Source organism: Manis javanica, chromosome 2, assembly GCF_040802235.1.
Source record: "Manis javanica isolate MJ-LG chromosome 2, MJ_LKY, whole genome shotgun sequence".
NCBI lineage: Eukaryota > Metazoa > Chordata > Mammalia > Pholidota > Manidae > Manis > Manis javanica.
In genome coordinates this window covers 108,489,054-108,501,479 of record NC_133157.1, presented here as the reverse complement: position 1 = coordinate 108,501,479, position 12,426 = coordinate 108,489,054, and the positions used below count along the sequence as shown (strand labels likewise).

The window sequence follows — 12,426 nt, the reverse complement described above, 5'->3', positions numbered from 1 at the left end:
CTTGTCTTTTGGATACTGGCCATTGTAACTGGTCTGAGGTAATATCTCATTGTTGTATTAATCTGCATTTCCCTGATGATTAGTGATGTGGAGCATCTTTTCATGTGCCTGTTGGCCATCTGTATTTCTTCTTTGGAAGAATGTCTGTTCAGGTCCTCTACCCATTTTTTAATCAGGTTATTAATTTTTTTGGTGTCAAGGCATATGAATTCTTTATATGCTTTTGATGTTAACCCCTTATCAGATCAATTGTTTATGAATATATTTTCCAAATCTTACCTATTCTTAAATGTGTAGATTCTGTCTTTAAGTCATTTGTTATTAAACTTAGGCTGTGATTGCCCACTCACTTTACCAGAAATTTATCCAATCACTGGTTTGCTCAAGACATAGAAGACTAGACTGTTTTTGCAAAATAATGACTGGTTCTTAAAGCCAGTTTAATTTTTTCTGTTAAATTCGGCTTAAGTTTGTACAATTAAAAGCATGTACCCAACTGAACAAAACAAAGGGGAAATATTCACTTGCAATGATTTAGGTACTAATGACTCCTTGATCATTGTCTTATCCTGAAGTAGCTCTGTATTTCCAGATAATGTTTTCCCTTTTTCATAGACTTTAGTGTGTCTCAAGATAGAGTTCATGTTAAAATTTCTTCCTTCTAACATCTCCCACAAATCCAAGATGATCATTAATTTTTCAAACATTTCTAGTAACTCACTTGAATCACTTAAAATTCGAAAATTAGTTTTTCTCCTTTTTCCTTTAATCAATCAAGGAGAATATTCTTTCTTACACCTTCTCAGTTCAGCTGGAGTATGGCAATCATTGCATTTTCCTCTTAAACAAAGGCCCCAATTAGTCTGCAAACAAAAAATTTAACAGACCCCCTCATCATCTATTCCTTCGGCTGGACAGCTTTGGTCTGGTATTCTGCTGTTAAGCCTTAGTATCATTTGTGATGATAAATTGGCATACAGAGGTAAACAGTCCAAAATCACCGTTCACCTCAGCCAATAGGCCAAAGAGAAGGCATTAGTTTCTGCATAGAAATTCCATGCCCCCTAAATGCCTATTATTAAATCTATTAAAAGGAGACAACGGCTTAAAATAACATTGAATTAGCAATATGACTAATATGGAAACAGAGTAAGGAAAACTTAGCCAAATGGTAAGATATGGAAAATTTAAATTCTTTTGCCACACCTATGGCCCAGTTTCATCTCTCTCCATTTATGATATGGAATTCTCTATTATTATTTTTGCTCACCACAGAAGGATTTTTAGCTCCAAGACTCCATAATTAGTCTTTGAACTTAAAAAAAAAATTTTATAATAACTTCACCACCAGGGGGCAAGGAACATTTTTACAGGCAAAGGTTATTTTAAACATTCTAAAGGAGTTACCTTAGGGTAACATAGTTTTTGTTGTTGTTGTTTAGGATTTTAATGGCTCCAAATTAAGAGATACAGATTCTAAACCTAAACCTATAAATTTAAGGAAGAACCATATTTATAAGAGAGAAAATTGTACAAGTTACCATTAATCAGGTATCCGTTCACTTACTATCATTTTTAGATGCTTAAAAAGAAATTTTCTGCCTCTCTTTTTCCTCTCCTTTCGTATGTTTGCACATAGGAAGAAAAACAGAATCTGAACTTTTGAAATACTAATGTAGGCTTTGTCACAGCTGGCCTTTACACTGCTTTTAGCACATGCCATCTTTTGACCAGTGGTTTCCAAAGCACATATTTCAGCTCTGCTTTTTGTTTAACTTAATGTGATTAACTCTTACACTCAGATCTTTACCTCTCTCTAAAATCAGGTTTATTGACTCTTGCTTTGCTTAATGCTTTGCCATTTGTTAATTTTATAACTGTGAAGTTATATCAATAACTGATAAGCACATAAACTCACAGATTATTTCTCCTGAGACCATGATATCACTGAACTTACTCTGGTGAAGTACCAGAGTTGTGAATAACTGCTAGACAAAATTATTGGCATGACAAATTATTGGTGAGGGGGGAAGAATTTGTATTCTATATAGTCCTGTATTCTGAAGTTACAGAATATTTTATTATTTCCATCTTGTAACTTGGTAAAACTTCTGGTATTGGAAGCTAAGCTGAGTGTTTTAAAATCAAGGTATCTGTGGTTTAGGACAGCAACCACATTTTATTCCTCTTGGCTTATTTTTTTTCCCCTCTTCCTGCTCCTAAGTACCTGCCAAGACCACATTTCCTTGAATCAATTATAATGATGCCACTATTTCAAATTAGCCCTGGAGTAGAACGAAAACACCACAGTGGCCTGACAAGACCTGCAACTTGCTCCTTCTCTCTTCTGCTCCTTCCACTTCTGGTCAATATCTCTGCTGTCAGCTCCCCCAGCACCAGGGCTGTCTCCAGGGGGTACAGAATTGGGCCAGGACCACCATGTGTTCACCTAAAGAGCAGTTTTGTCTAGTACAAATCATATTGAAATAAATATTGAAAGCAACCTTAAGGAGAAAAAGAAGTTGCAAAAAAGTCAGCATTAAGGGCTTATTTGGAGGCACACTAAAGAACATTCTATGACCCACACCTTTTAGTGTAAAAGGGAATTTAGAGATTACAGTGTTTTTGTGTGTGTTATGTTAATTTGCTTTTTGTGTTTGTTTTACTGTGAATTAACAGAATCAGCTCCTTCTTTTTTATTGTGTGTTCTCCAGCTGTGACCAGCCACTAGTTGCTCAAAGGCTAAGCTTTTCACTTTGATACATAACAACCTGTGTTAGACACCTTGGTGCATCTCTTTGTATCCTCTCCACCTCACATGTAAACCAACCTCAGCCAAGCGACCAGTCCCACATTGGCTTTACCCAGCCCCCTATGGGTGTTCTCTGACAGCACTTGCTTTGAGTTCTTTTTGTATGGCAAGTGGTTGTCCATAGAATGCTATCTAGCATTTTCTAAAAAAATCTAAAAACATGTACAGAATCTCTAAAAGGTAAAGACAGTATTTTAACAATGACTGAGAATGAAGCTTATACTCTAGAGAGAGCATGGAAATGGGTGTTTGGAAATATTTCCCTCCTTATATGAATATGATTTTTTTCTTTTGCAAATAATGTGTTATTAATTAAAACCTTCCTGTCTGAACTCTTAAAAAACTTGTTTCAAATCTTTCAAGTGAAGATTTTCAGCGGATCTAGAATCCATTTGTTAAAAATATAATAACCTTTCACTTTTCAGTTTGTTTGCAAGAACATTTATTTGACATCAGGGAAGATGGAAAATTACTAAGCTAAAATTTAGCAAAACTTTTGCAAAGTTGATGAGTGGAACTGAGAAATGAATCTATCATTTAGAGCCAACCATACACTCCTCCGTTGGGATCTATGTCTCTTTGTGAGACGTAGACCCTCTGTGTGAGGATGTCTTCTCATGTATGGCATCCATTAAAACTGAACAGCTATATAGATTCAAGTTAGAATCAGACCTTCCCTTCATCACAAAACATTAAACCCAATTTCAAAATGAACACATCATTGTTAGTCATATTTCCCTCAATAAAAATAGATAGTGATAATACTCTTCATTTTGTTGGGGGGGATCTCAGTTTAATAAATACTTCAATAATAAAATAGATACGATAATTAGGGTTAATGTGTTAAAATATTTTATCCATTGCTTACTTTTCTTTCGAAGTTTTTACTTTTTCGTCATTAAGACACTATCTTTACCTGAAAGGAATATATTGTGTTTTTAACTTTATTTCTGATTGAAAAGTCCTATGCTTCCCATGACACTTAGAATAACTTCTCGTCTTTTGAGGCCCTCACAGGCTGGCCTCTGCCTTCCCCTCCCGCACCGGCCTTCCTTCAGGGCACCCCAAGCTCACCCATCCTGGGACCTTTGCACTTGTCTTGCTCCAATACTCTTCTTCCACATTTTTACACTGCTGGCTTCTTCCCTCCATTGAGGCCTGCCCTAAAATTCCACCACCTTTCAGAGGTGCATCTCAGTCTCCTAACCTGAAAGGACACCCTGTCGCTCTTTGTTTAATTGTCTGCGTAGCACTTACCACTCACTCTTGGTTTTTCTCCTTGTTTTTTCATTTTTTGTTTACTGTGTGACTCTACTCATTAAAATGCAGACCCTACGAAAGCATGACTTTGTCTATCTTGTTCATTTCTCCAAATCGTACCTAGACCTAGGCTTTCAATAAATATTTTTGCATTTTAACAAAAGAACTCCATTCCCTCTCTGGAGGTAATAACCTACTGTATTATGGATCAGATCCCTAAAACAAAACAATTTTGTAAACTGGAGAATTGTCGACATTCAAGCCACACAAGAGTATCTAGCTCATAGGATAAGCTGCTAACTGTATTACAGGTTTGGTGTGTCACCTTATAGAACCAAGTAGTTCAAGGGAGGGATGTGATAAAATGACCGACATGCTGTAATTGACACCAAATTATTCACTGCATTACATTTGGTTATGTAACAAGTCTGAGGTAAGTGACTCCCCAGGGTCACTGTTTGTAGTTACTCTTACTTATTTTGATCACTATTTATTAAACTATCATCACTTGTAAAAACAAATCAGATTCTAATATGGTGCCAAAATGAAGATATGTCCCAAAGTTCTTCAGTCACATACAAATTCTCCCTGATATCTTGAATAAACATGGCTGAGAGGTATGATTTACATGTATATTCTCCTCATTTGCAATAGGCCATGTCCCAGATAATTCTAATTTTTCTCAAGCTCTGTCCTATAAGTACTAAGCCATGTCTTACATATGTAAAGCAATAGTTCCCAGAAAGACTTAGAAATGCAAATACTAATAGTATATACTTATTATAAAAGACTCTGAAGCCCAACCAATTCCTTCACTTAGTACAGAATTGCATTTCACAGAAACATCACTGTTTTCATTTATATTCAAAAGCAATGTGTGTTGGTATTTTAGGTAATGTTACCCTTCATTAGCTTTCATCATATACTTTTCCATGTAAGGTCATAGTTGTGGTTAAGGTTTGTTTCATAGTGATGTCTCAAGCTGTATACTTTTGACACAAAAACACTTTGTTTTAGGCACAGAGGACTATTGTCATTTCCAGAGACAATAAGGCTTGTTCACAATTTTTTTGAAACCCAAAACCTTCACAGTAGGATTGTTAGAATTAAGAAATAAAAATACAGGACACCTAATTAAACTTGAGTGTCAGATAAACAATATTGCATGGGACATACACTAAAAAAATTATTTTTTGTTTTTCTGACAATTGATTTTAACTGGTCGTGTTATCTGACAACATTGGTCAGTCTGTGCTTTTCCCACTTTGATAGAGATATAGATTAAAATACACTCAGGTGGTCTTCTAGGAAGCAGTGATGTCTTCATTACTTTGTTAGCTATTTTTAAATGCTATTGGTTGTTTTAAAGTCCAAATGGGGGAAAAATGACAAAAACACATAAAGTAAATGAAACATTGTCTCAAGACATTGGAAATCACGCAATGAAGGATTTCATTAAGTCAAACATAAAAAGCAAATATTGACTGAGGATTTACCATGGACAAGGCATGTATCACACTTGCACAAGGGCAAGAGAAGGACAAAAGGGAAACGGAGCGCTCTCTCCTTGGAAGGAAGATAACATGGAGACACTAAAAAGAGAACAAACAGCCCAAGGCCATCGATGGGAAGTGCCAATGGAGTCCTGGGGACAAGAGGAGTCAGGAGATAAGGCCCATCTGTGTCTCTGGGAACCTCAGAGGAAGAGAAGGTATTTCACTAAGCGCTTCACACCCATTGTCTGCTTAGGCCTCCTGCTACACACTCAGGATGTTTGTGTCCTCCAAACATCTACATGTTGGGCTCCTAACACCCAATGAGGTGATGTTTGAAGGTGAGTCCTTGGGGAGATGATTAAGCCATGAGGGTGGGTCCTTATGAGAGGCTTAGTGCTCTGATAAGAGAGACCCCTGGCCCCTTCTACCAAGTGAAAACACAATGAGAAGATGCTGGCTCTGAGCCAGGAGGAATGCCTGCCCCAGAATGTGATCATGCCGGTGCCTTGATCTTGAACTTCCCTGCCTCTAGAACTGTGAGCAATACATTTCAGTCTGTGGTATTTCATAACTGCAGCCCAAATGGGTTATGAAAGCTTCCCAATCCTTATGAGGTAGAAATTACTATTATCACCAGTTTCCCGCTGAAAAAAAAAAAAGAAACTGAAAGGGCCTGTACCACATGCTTATTGGCTTCCACCCCAGTCCTCCTGATGCAGAGCTTAAGCTTTAACTACTGAGATGATGGCAGAGCAGGCTGAGCCTCTACTGTTAATGGAGATCCTGGGGGTTGGAGGAGCAGAGAAAGATAGAAAGCCAGTTTTAGAAAACAACAACTTTTTCACCCACTGTCCTAGACATTGTAGATACAAATATTCATTCAGTTGCTTTGGATTACAATGAAACTAAAGAAAGTGTCAAAGATCTGAAACATTGTGAAATCAAAATAAACAGAAATGAGCTGGTGGCTATTTGCATGTACGGGAATGAGAGAAAAGAATCCAAGATAAGTGCAAACCTAAATTCCCACAGACAAAAACCCAAAACCCCTTAGAACTAATAAATGAATTCAGCCAAGTTGCAGGATAGAAAATTGTCACATAAAAATCCGTTGTGCTTTAATACAATAACAATGGACTATCTGAAAAGGAAATTTAGATAATTCCATTTTCAATGGCATCAAAAAGAATAAAATATTTAGCAATAAACTTAACCAAGCAGGTGAAAGACTTGTCCACTGAAAACTATAAAACATTGCTGAAAGAAATTAAAGGTAACATGAATAAATGAGAAGACATGAATGAATTGTCTTCCAATACTATGAAGATGTCCATACTGCCCAACATGATCCACAGATTCACATATAGTGTTAGGAAATAATACAAGAATCCCACATGCCTTTTTCGGTGTTTCTTCCAATGATAACATCTTGCATAACTAGAGTACAGTATCCTATCCAGGAAATTGCTGCTACAATCCACTGGCTTTATACAGATTTTACTATTTACATGTACTCGTTTGTGTGTGTGCATGCATGCACGTGTGTATTTAGTTTTATGCAATTGTGTCACATGTGTAGATTTGTGTGACCACCAGCAGTCATGATACCTAATAGTTCTATATAAGGATCCCTCATGCTATCCCTTTGTAGCTATAGTCACGTCCCCTCCACCTGTCCCCACAACCACTACTCCTAGCACCTAGCAACCACTAATCTTTTCTTCATGTCTGTTAATTTTGTCATTTCAAAAGTGTACCAGAGTATATCATACAATGAAATAATATTCAGCAATAGAAAGAAATAAAATACTGACACATGCCACAACATGGGTGAACCTTGAAAATAATCAAAAGGAAAGAAGCGAACCACAGAGGACTGCGTGCTGGGTGATCCTCTTTAGATGAAATGTCCAGTATGACAAATCTATAGAGATAGAAAGATTAGTGCTTGACAGGGGCTGGTAGGACTGGGGGGAATAGTTGGTATGGCTAAAAGGTACAGGGTTTCTCTTTGGGAGTTAATGAAAATGTTCTAAAAGTATATGTGGGGATGGTTGTACAACTCTGTGAATATATTAGAAACCATTGAATTCTACACTTGAAATGGATGAATTGTAGGGCATGTGACTTGCATATCAATAAAACTACCAAAAAAAGAGAATGGTAAATAAATAGAGTCACAAAGTACACAAACCATCCCCTACCTCCAGACTGGCCTTGTTATACAAACAAAAGTTTGTTTCCAAAGAAAATATCTGTTACCAGAAGCAGTAGATACATATATCTACAGTACAGAAAAACTTATATAGAAGACATTATAGTTGAGCATGACAAGAGGCAAATGGGCCTGACTGGAAAGGAGAGAATGTGCCCTTGCTCTCTGGGGAGTGCAGGTAGCATTACCATTCACATACAGATGACACGCAGGGGGGTCTCTTTTCATGTCTATTCCAAGGATGGGATCTCTCCACTCTTTCTGAGCCAAAAATGGGATGGATGGAAACAAGATGTTTCAGCTCAATTCAGATAAAACAGATTTTTATTGGAAGTGAAAGCCAGCAGAAATGATAGCAATCCACACTGACCTTCACAATGTCTGCTGCTTCTAGATTCACAGATTAAAACCCATGGCTATGGGAGCCTTTCGGCACTTGGTACAGAGATTGAACACTCTCCTTTTATACGAAGCTCTTTTCTTGTTTTCTGTGTTCCTGCTTCCCTCCACACTAGATCATTACAAAGCTTTCTATTGGGAGAGCCATGTTTGTGGATCTCACATAATTCTTTTTGGGTTGAAATAAAGTGACTCATTCATATATGGAATGCTGTCCCCTGATCAATGTTATCACCATTATTCACCATTGGCATTCAGTAGAAGTGAACCTGACTGGGTCTATATATCAGCGTGTGATATAGTTTCAAAGCTTGAAATTTGGGAACATAAAATTTTCAAAAAAAGCCCCCCTAATGGAAAAATCCTTTGATAAATCCAAAATAACAAGAACTCCCCACTTCCTAAAAAACACAGTTTATTTGAGCAGGGTTTAACCCTTTTTTGAGAAAGAGGTAAGGGGAGTGAGAGGGAGACTGAGCTAGCAAGTGGGCAGGCCATCCTAGGTTATTCCATTATTCTGACACTGGATTCTCTTCCATGGTGTACTGCACTTTTACTGTGGAACAAAACTACATGAGTAATTAATCTTTAACTGGCTGAAAAAACTTCCACAGAGGAGTACCTTCTCTGACACTAGAGAAATTAACTACAACCGAAATGTTTCACAAGTGTAGCAAATGTTAGAACAGAGTTCACTCTTTAAACCAGGGGTTGATAAACTTCTGTAAAGGGCCAGACAGTAAATATTTTAGGTTTTCCAGGCCAAGTGGTCTCTGTTGCAACTAGTCAACTCTGCCATTGTAGCATGAAATAGCTATAGGAATAAACAAATGACTGTGTTCCCACAAAACTTTAGTTTTGGAGTCTAAAATTTGAATTTCAGACAATTTACAACTGTCACACATTTTTTTTTCTTTAAAAACAATTTCTTAGCATATGAGCTGTACAAAAACAGGAGAAGGACCAGACTTATGGGGCTTAGTTTGCCAGCTCTACTCTAAACTGATAGATCCAGAGATACAATCCAGTAATTTGACTTCTGGGTACTTACTCAAAGAAAATGAAAACACTGATTTGGAAAATACATGCAATCCATGCTTATTGCAGCATTATTTTCAATAGACAAGATGTGGAAGTAACCTAAGTGTCCATCAACAGATGAATGGATAAAGAAGATGTGGGGTGCATGTGAGTGTGTGTATTTACTTATTTCACAGCAATGATGTCACCCTTTTTAAGCCCCTCTTCTTTTCCTGGTCATTTGATCCCTGGGATGTCCTAAAGTCTAGTGTTTTGAATTGAGAGCTGTTCTAGAATATTCTGGCTACTCCCAAGCTCTCTATTGCATCCAAACCCAGTAGTGCATTATCTTTTCATTTCTCTGGTTTGTGGAGAATTTAATTGTTCATCTTGTTGATGCAAAGCTTTTCTCTTTTCCTTGCTTACTTTTCTATATGATGATTATAATGGGAATCTTTAAGAATACTAGACCTCTCTAAATGACAGTCCATATCCTAGTCTGAACCATGAACCTCATCATAGTTCAGGGAAGGAGTAGACTGGTACCGAGCAAGGAGGTCATTTGTCCGACTTCATGGCCCAGGCATGTCTTCTCCTCTGAATCAGAGAGAGAGAGAGAGAGAGAGAGAGAGAGAGAAACTTAATTACAGGCTTTTGAACACATAACAGGACTGATTACTACAAATTACATGGGGAAGAAGTCTTACCCAGACAGAAAGTGAGGAAGAAAAGCACACCTTTCTGGCTACCATAGCTTGAGAGAAGGAAGGTGTAGGGGCAGGTCAAGATTCTAGGGTATTTATTTCAAGGTTTTCTTGGAAAGCATCCTAGTTGGGGGTGGAGGATATGGTTAAAATATCTAGATTGTATGGGTAGGGTGACCCTATGTCTTAGTTTGCCCAGGACTGTCCTTATTTATGCTTGTTATTTCAGTGTGATTATTAATAGCTTTCCTATTCACTTCTAAAAGTGTCCTGAACTTGATAATAAATTACATGGGCACCCTCATTTGGAGACCTGGAGAAGAACTGAAGCTAGTGGCTACTTTGCCTGGTATGCAGGGGTGGGCAGCAAGATGCAAGTAACCCCAGAGGCAGGAAGGAGGGGACTGTGTAGGTGGGCCTCAGGCAAGCTCTCTGGCTGCCCTTGGCCTGCTCGATGCACAAAAGGGATCCAGAAGCACCCCTGTGCCAGGTGAGGTGATGACAATGAACTTGGTAGAGGTATAAATGAAAACTAAAGAAAACTTGAGCACACGTCATACTTAATGAGACTTTAAAGAAGAATACACAGAACGTTCTCATTAAAGTCATAAAAAGATAAAGCCGCCTGTTCTTCTACCTCCTATTCAAGTAATAACTAAAGGTTCTAGTCAATGCAATAAAATGAAGTACAATGTAAAGAACTATGTTAATTGTAACAGGTTGCATTTATCCAAAATAACAACAGTATTTCTGGTTTGACAGGCTCTTCCAGAACTTTGCCACTCTCCCATCAAGAACAATTTATGTCCCCACCTGTGGTACCCACAGGGGCCTTTGTGGCTCTCCCAGCAGTGTATGGCAAAAGCAAAGCTGTGACTTCTGAAGCTAGGTCATAAAAAGAAACACAGTTTCTCTCAAGATATGCTATGGAGCCCTGGGATCCCACATAAGAAATCCAGCTCCCTGAAGCCATCACATCAGAATGATCACTTGGAGAAAACACGCAGAGACAGAGGCTTTTGAGAAGCCCTAGAAATTCCAGCAGACCTCTGCTGTTTGTCTTCCCAGCATAGGTACCAGACATGTGAGTGAGCAACTCACAAAATCCAACATCTATATGAAAAGTTTTGACATGTTTGATTACTGAATATCAGCATGGTGGACATCCAGCTTCTGCTTAGGCTATAGAAAGCTAGGAAGACCATTGCTACCACACTTAGAGTAAAAAAAAAAAGAGAGAGACAGGAAAAAGCCAGGTAATTTGCAAAAATCATAACCTTTCTTGAATATATCTACAGTGCATTGAAAAGTGGCCTCCAAAAAGATATATGGATACCCTAACCCCCAAAACCTTACTTGAATGTAACCTTGTTTGGAGAAGGGATCTTACAGATGCAATTAAGTTAAGGATCTCAAGACGGGATCATCCTGGATTGTCGGGGTGGGCCCTAAACCTCACAAATGTCCTTATAAAAAGAAGAAAACATACAGAAGAGGAGAAAACAGGAGAAAACCCTATGAAGATGAAGGGAGAGACGAGAGCCATGAAGCTCCAAGCCAAAGGTTTCTGGCAGCCCCACAATCAGGAGAGGGGACGAGCAACAGGGCCTCACCCAGAGCTTCCGGGAGGGATCAACCGACCGACACACTGATCTCAGACTTCTGGGCTCCGGAACCGTCAAAGAATAGATTTCTTCTGGTGTTAAGTTATCTAACGTATGATAATTTGTTAGGGCAGACCTCGGGAATAATACCCAGACAGAGAGCTAAATATTTGGAAACAGTCTTCTGGGTGGTGGGTTGTTTTTATTTTTAAAGATAGTTAATCATTTAATAAATAATGAACAGATAATTGGCATGTTTAACAATTATGTTGCTCACTGCCAGGCTGTTTCTATTCAAACAAATGAGGACTTTATTCTATTCTGTTTTCATTTTTTCTTCTAGATGATTGTAAAAGGTACTATGCCCCGTATTTGGTTGTTGTCAACTATTCACAGGCCTTCGTTAAGAAAGTCTGGATATGTTTTGATTTAAGCATGTAGGGAAGGCTGCGGTGAGTGACTCAGGCACCCCCAGCCTGCCTCCCACCCCAGGCTCTCAGCTAAATCCTCTCTGGGAATTGTCCTCAGCCAAAGGGAGCCACTCTCCCTTCCTTCCCGGAACAGCTCACAGTGAGGACCCGACCATGTGGAGCCACGCCTACCGACTCCCTTGCGTCAGGCCAGGTCTCCTCATGGACCGCCAGCTCCTGAGCTCCCTGTAGGATTACACCTCACTTCAGGCTCTCCCTCTCTCCTCAGCCCTACCTCCTCCCCGTGCCCCGCAGGTGTTGAGTCCCCTAGCACCTGCCTACAGGTTAGGGCACACCATTCTCCCTCAGGGGCAGCTTTCCGGGGACACTTGCCTCAGTCAGCTTTTGAAGACCCAGATCCTATAAATAGTTTAATATGTTGTTGTATGTCAGTCAGAGGACTGTTTTACTTACTTGATTACAGGAAGAGATAATTTTGGGTTGAT

At 38.7% G+C, this 12,426-nt stretch overlaps 1 long non-coding RNA gene across 1 annotated transcript in view; it reads right to left on the bottom strand.

The window, feature by feature from the left end:
* Positions 1–6,669: 6,669 nt before the first annotated feature.
* Positions 6,670–12,426, bottom strand: part of LOC118970139 (uncharacterized) — a 129,774-nt gene continuing 124,017 nt past the window's right edge. The window contains exon 5 of the long non-coding RNA XR_012127972.1: positions 6,670–9,799. This is a non-coding gene — a long non-coding RNA (uncharacterized lncRNA). The remainder of the gene's footprint in view (positions 9,800–12,426) is intronic.